This window comes from Cynoglossus semilaevis, chromosome 13, assembly GCF_000523025.1.
Source record: "Cynoglossus semilaevis isolate Cse_v1.0 chromosome 13, Cse_v1.0, whole genome shotgun sequence".
Lineage (NCBI taxonomy): Eukaryota > Metazoa > Chordata > Actinopteri > Pleuronectiformes > Cynoglossidae > Cynoglossus > Cynoglossus semilaevis.
In genome coordinates, this window is record NC_024319.1 from 1,814,040 (window position 1) to 1,820,144 (window position 6,105).

Genomic DNA, 6,105 nt, shown 5'->3' on the forward strand with positions numbered 1-6,105 from the left:
GGGAGAGGGGGGAGAATGAAAGAGAAGATGGAACTTTTTAACTTCAACAGAACAACAGCCAAGTCGTCCAGAAGTAAAAGTTGGACTGTCTGACTGAACTCCACTGACCACTGTACAGGTCAGCCGAGGCAGGATTTGAACCCGCGACCCTCTGATAACCAGGCCCATCCTCTTCTGTGGTCAGAGGGGAAGCGTCGTTCAGGAGACAAATGTTTCAGCGAGCAGTGACCGCAGTGACCACAGCCGTGAAGGAAGACCGTTACTGGAAAAGTCAAGTGTTGCTGAGCAGCTGTGGTTGTTGCTCTGAGGCTCGCGGCCCTGTGGAGGGACAGCAGAGTGTAGGAGAAGTGGACCACACCCTTCATCAGACTGATGAAACTCCTCCAGAGCCGCCGTTACATCATGACAGCCAGAGTCTCTATAATTAGCTGTACGCAGTGAAGTAGGTGGCAGCACTGAGTTAAAACCAGACGTTAGCTTGGCTGTTTGTTGTGGCGGCTAATAATGTCGGCGGTGACCTGAGGATCAGTCGGCTCGCTGCGTCCTGCGCTCATTAACGTTGGCCTTTACATCATCACTGGCCACGGTCCCAAAAAACACTGTTCCAACAAACATCTGTCCCAGCAGACTGGCTAATTAAAAAAAAAAAATCAGCTGAAAGAGGATTCTTATTGTGGAAGAAATAATTCTTCTGACAGGTGTTTGTTTGATTCAGCTCTAACAGCTGATAAATAAAAACAGAGGAAAAAAAGCTGTGGTTTAAACTTTAAATCAGCCACAAAATGACTTGTAAACCAGCAGCGTAACTGTATAAACGTTGGGTTCGAGACTCGGAGCTGACAGAAGATCTTTCTTCGTGTCTTTCTTCAATTCCTGTGAGTGTTAGTTTGGAGTAAATCTAAAAGATAACCTTTCAGTTGTTTTGACAGTTGAGCCGTGATGTCCAGTTCATGGACTGGTTCATGAGTCACACTTTAAATCATCAACTAGAACTGGGTCAGAGCTGCAGCAGCTTCACAGTGGAGTGTGATTTCTGACAAATGTTTTAACAAAAATAATCACAGTGGAGTGTGATTTCTGACAAATTTTCTTTGTTTCGTTTCTATGTTTTAACAAAATATTCATTAATAAATGATAAGCTCCAGTCTGGTCTGTGGTGAAGGCAGAATAAACACGACGATGCTGTGACTCGGTTCGACTGAGTCACAGCAGCTGAGGACGAAGTTCTACTGAGGACTTTCATCCAAGTGTCGTTAATTTGACAGAGCAGAAAGTCCTGGAGTCAACGGAGTGTAAATTAATCTTCAATCCCTCTAATGTACGCTGTCAAGGTTGGACAACAAGGTCACTGGACTGTGTGTGTGTGTGTGTGTGTGTGTGTGTCTGCTGAGCCACACTTTCTTTATCTTCACTGAAGAAACAGAACGTCTTGGTCAAACTAGTCTGAGAAACTTCTCATTTGTTTTCATCTAAAACTCCCTCCAGTTTCTTTGGTTTCATTCTGATAATTCTTGCGTCTCAGCACAGACGCACCAGTTTCTTAGTTTCTTCCCTTCAGACGGCGAGGATGTGACAGAAAGGAATTCACTCTTCAAACGTTGGGACAAAGCCCTGGACTGAGTCACCGTGTTTAGTCAGGCACGAGTCAGCGAGCGTTTGGACTTTAACTCAAAGTTAGGACGCAGACGAGGAAGGAAGAATGATTCACTTGACGGAGGTAATGAAGAGAGGAGAGAAAGTGCAGCAACATCAGACTTCACCGCACTGACACTAGGAGGCGATGAATCACAGCAAAGTGATCACAAACAAATAGAGTTCCAGGAAAACCCGATTTGACTCACGACACCAGATCAGCTCCACCGGTTTGTGATGTTTTTTTAACTGTTTTACGTCACTTTACGAATTCTGAACTGAACAACGTAGTCGTAGTAACACAGTACTTCAAACAGAAGGTTTTACTGCAGTAGGGCCGTGTAGTAGGCGATACGATATATTGTGAAAACCCAATAGGTCTTCGTGTCCACTGTTTCCAGAACTTTCTCAATCTGGCTGCCAGACCTTCTTTAACGACAACGTTACTGTGATTTTCAGACATTCTACTGCTTCACACACACACACACACAATCACACACACACACACACACACACACACACAGAGGAGCAGTGACAGAACAACAGTTCCCACATCAGATGACCGACTCGTCCGTCTTTCTCAGTCAAGCTGCAGAACTGGGTCAGGAACAGGTTAAAGTGGTTCAGAACATTTGAGCAGCTGATGGTGACGTAACAACCACCTCTGGTTTTTACCACTTTCTCACTCACATTTTATTCAAATGAGCTCCACCAGGCTGCGGTGCCTGAGCTCCATCTGGACAACGACCACAGCTGCCAACACAAACACAAACACCAGGCAGAACACGGACCTCTGCACCAATCAGAATCCACGTTTTCACTACTGCAACACCAGAGGTGAGTATGGTCAAGAATCTGGAGATACAGTAGCAACAATACAATATATTGTCCCCCCCCCAGCGTGATCCTAGTCTCAGACTCTGCCCCCCCCCAGTGTGATCCTAGTCTCAGACTCTGTTCCATCTGAACATCAGTTCCTAACTCTGGAACAGAGGGATCTACATTTGGAATCACTAGAGAAGAAAGAAAAGAACAAGAACATGAACCAACACCAGGAATATTGGAGAAAATCAAGAACTGATCAATGACTGATCAATGACTGAGGACATTGATACAGAGATATTGTGAGACTTCAGTGTAGTCATGTTCTCTCTCAGCCAAATGTTAAAAGAGAAACACTCGACTCTCGGCCGGTTCGTTTTTCTCTCTTTCTCCGCGGCTGCTCTGTGGACTCAGAGATTCTGAGTCTGAATGCATTTGTTTTTCAAAAGGTTTCAACGCTCCGTTATCAACGCTTCACACCACTGACGCGAAGCCTTTGACTTCACATCAGGTAAAGAGACTGTAATCTGAAGAGTTCTGCTGCGATGCCAAAGGAATAGTAAACAGTACCAGTCGGTTCTGTGGTGATTGAAGTACTGTTTTCATGTCATGTTTTTATACGTCAGCCTCAGCTGGATCTGAGAGAAACAAAAACGATTTAATGTGATTCACAGGTCGGACTCTCGCTCTTCTTATTCTCTCTAAAAATGTCATTTAGTGACACCTGTGGTGACGAACGCAGCGGCTGAAAAATCTGAAAAAGAAATCCTTTCAGACAGAAACGGTGGTTTTGTTGTGTTGTAAAAGGACGGAGGAAGAAAAAGAAAAAAACTGAAAAAACATCAAACATTAATGGATTATTTCAAAGTTAAAAATTATTTTTCGTTTCTAATTTTCTGTTCTGCACTCTGTGGTACTTCTCTTACTGGACAGTAGGGGGGTAAGTGTGTACTGGTGTGTGTACTGGTGTGTGTACCTGGTGATACGATGTTAGTTTTTTTTAGTTCCTCTTTCTTTGGAGCTACCTGAACGACCGTGTTGATCCTGGACTCCAGGTCCTGTCTCTGCACGCAGCGGAGGAGCCGTGAGAAAAGCTGCAGCGTTTCCGCAGCAGGTTCTGGGTTCTGAGGGCCTGGAGCTTGGTTCATGTCAGCACATGTAGAGGGAGCGCTCGCTGCTATTTTCTCCTCTCTATAATTCTGCTGCCAAGAACAGTGTCATTTCATTGTCTGGAGAAAGTAAGTTATTGAAAGCACTTTTATTTTGGTGAAGCCGAGCCGACGGTTTTACTGCTGCGGTGAAGGAGTGTTTGTACTGAGGACGACCTCAGTCCAGGGCCGGGCGTGAAGATCCTGGAGGGAATCTTTCAAGTGTGTGTTTCTAACATTAGCATGTTAATGTGAGGGTGTCGCAGCAGGGCACACACACACACACACACACACACTCTGGTGAGATGTTTGACAGCAGGGCCGTTCTGACGGCAAACCTCAGCCCACTTCCCCGAATTTAATTTGCACCGAGTCGGTTCCACCTGTCAGAGAACAGGTTCTGAGGGTGAGGTTCGAGGAGAACACACCGGCATGTGGCGGCAGCACGGTGTGATGAACGACCGGTGAGCGTCTTTCACAGCTGAGTCCAAAGGAAAAGTCCAGGAAGAAGAAGGAGGAGAAGAAGAAGGAGGAGGAGGAGGATTAATTAAATCATCTTCAGTGAACTGTGTCTCCAGCTCTGTTTTATCTTCAACAGCAGCAGCAGATTTTAGCAGAATGTTCCAGACACCATGACTTGACTGACAGTTTCAGTTCACACGACTCATCGTCAGTCGAGGTATTAACGACGAGAGAAGAACGGACGGACAAACTGACGTGAAATTTGGCTTTAAGAAAAACATCAGTGGAAACAGCAGATACACAGTGAAGTCTGTTTGACTGGATCTTTACCTGGGATTTGAACCAGCATCCCGACCCTCAGTCCAACCGTAGCTCAGACCAACTGTGACTTTGAATGTGACTCTGTCTGATGACATCACTGACTCACAGCTGAATGGGACAGTTTGAACATTAAAGTATTTGTCTTGATGACACCTGACAGAGAGGTGGCGCTAATCAACGTATACAAGAGGGAATTTGGAAAAGTACTTTGAGAAACTTTAGTCTAGATTATTCAGTCAAACTAACGCAGTCACTCTGTGGAAGTTAATCATTTCCTCTGGTGAATAATTAAAAAACCTAAATATAAACAGAATAACAACTGACCAGGGTGACCAGTAACAGGACGTCTGTTGTTGAGTGAAGGTCACACACGAACCACCGAGTGTTTCTGCAGCTTCTGTTCACAGAACAAAGTTTGAACCATCATTAAAAACCAGGGAACTGTAACAGTGTCGTCAAGACGACCGTTCGCTCTGATTGGCCGCCTCGTCTTTCAAACAAGAACTCATCTGGTCCAAGTTTCTGTTGACCTGAAAAAACCAACACACTGAAGGGGGAGACGGAGGCCCGTGGACCGGTGCCGATCCACAGGTCATTTGGTACCGGACCAAAGTGAAAAAATGTCGGCACGACACCGCGGTCAGATAATTAGCCTGGTTCCTTTCATAAAGTGTCATGAGACACTGAGACACTGAGACGCTGAGACACTGAGACGTTAAGACGAGGCCTGAGACAAGAAGATGAGCAGAGATAGAGATTTCAGAAGTGAAACAACTGACACTCGACCACAGACTCCAAACCCGCTCTAAAGTCTCACCACTGGTCACATGACCCGTCTGTCTGTGTGTGTGTGTGTGTGTTCAACCACACGGGGAACAGATCCAACAACAAAGACTTTGGTTCCTTTCATAAAGTGTCATGAGACGCTGAGACACTGAGACATTGAGACATTGAGACGTTAGGACGAGGCCTGAGACAAGAAGAGACAATATTGGAGCGGTTGGTCAGAAAGTTTCACCAAACTGATTTCTACCACGACGGTCAGTCAGTCTGGAGCTCAGCTGCTGTGGGAGAAATCCCTGAAATACCACCGCTGAGGTGAGGAACTCCAGGGGGAACGCTGGGTCGTTGTCATGTAGGTGTACGTAAACATCAACACACTGAAGTATCTCCTGATCCCAGATCAATCTCCTCACTCATTGATCAGTTATTGGTTTTTTTTCTCTCCAATATTATAAAAAACAGAAGTTGACTTTTTTTTTATTTCAGATTTCACTTCCTCAGCAGTTAGACTTCTGTTCACCTCAGACAAACTGACTGCAGCTGCAGCTGCAACAATGGACCAGATGGAGGCTGAGGTTAATGATCAACCAGACCAGACCAGACCGACCAGACCAACCGACCGACCGACCAACCAGTGTTTTCTCTCCGACACCAAATCCTGCTTCTACACAAAGACTCATTCATGTGTTTCCAAAAACAAGACAAAAACCACTGGACCTCAGTTCATTCAAACAGAACCACAGAACCATTGTTTGTCCGTCAAACAAAAGAAGAGACAGAACTCGCCCCCCCCCACACACACAAACACACAGAGTAAAGAGTTCATTCCTGAGAAATACTCACAGTGTCTGTCAACCCCTTTAATGAAAGGCAACAGCTCTGATTGGCTGCTGAGAATTAGCACCCAACTGTCCTTCAGATGGCGCTCCAGCAGACC

General features: G+C 45.5%; 1 protein-coding gene across 3 annotated transcripts in view; it reads right to left on the minus strand.

The window, feature by feature from the left end:
• LOC103388026 (epithelial discoidin domain-containing receptor 1-like) overlaps nt 1-6,105 on the minus strand; it is a 27,900-nt gene that overhangs the window by 19,830 nt on the left and 1,965 nt on the right. For 2 of the 3 annotated variants that reach the window (XM_025061303.1, XM_025061302.1), the window contains exon 1: nt 6,012-6,105. The exons of the other annotated variant lie outside the window; for it this stretch is intronic. The gene's annotated coding sequence lies outside the window, so the exon portion shown is untranslated. The remainder of the gene's footprint in view (nt 1-6,011) is intronic. 3 annotated transcript variants of the gene reach the window in all.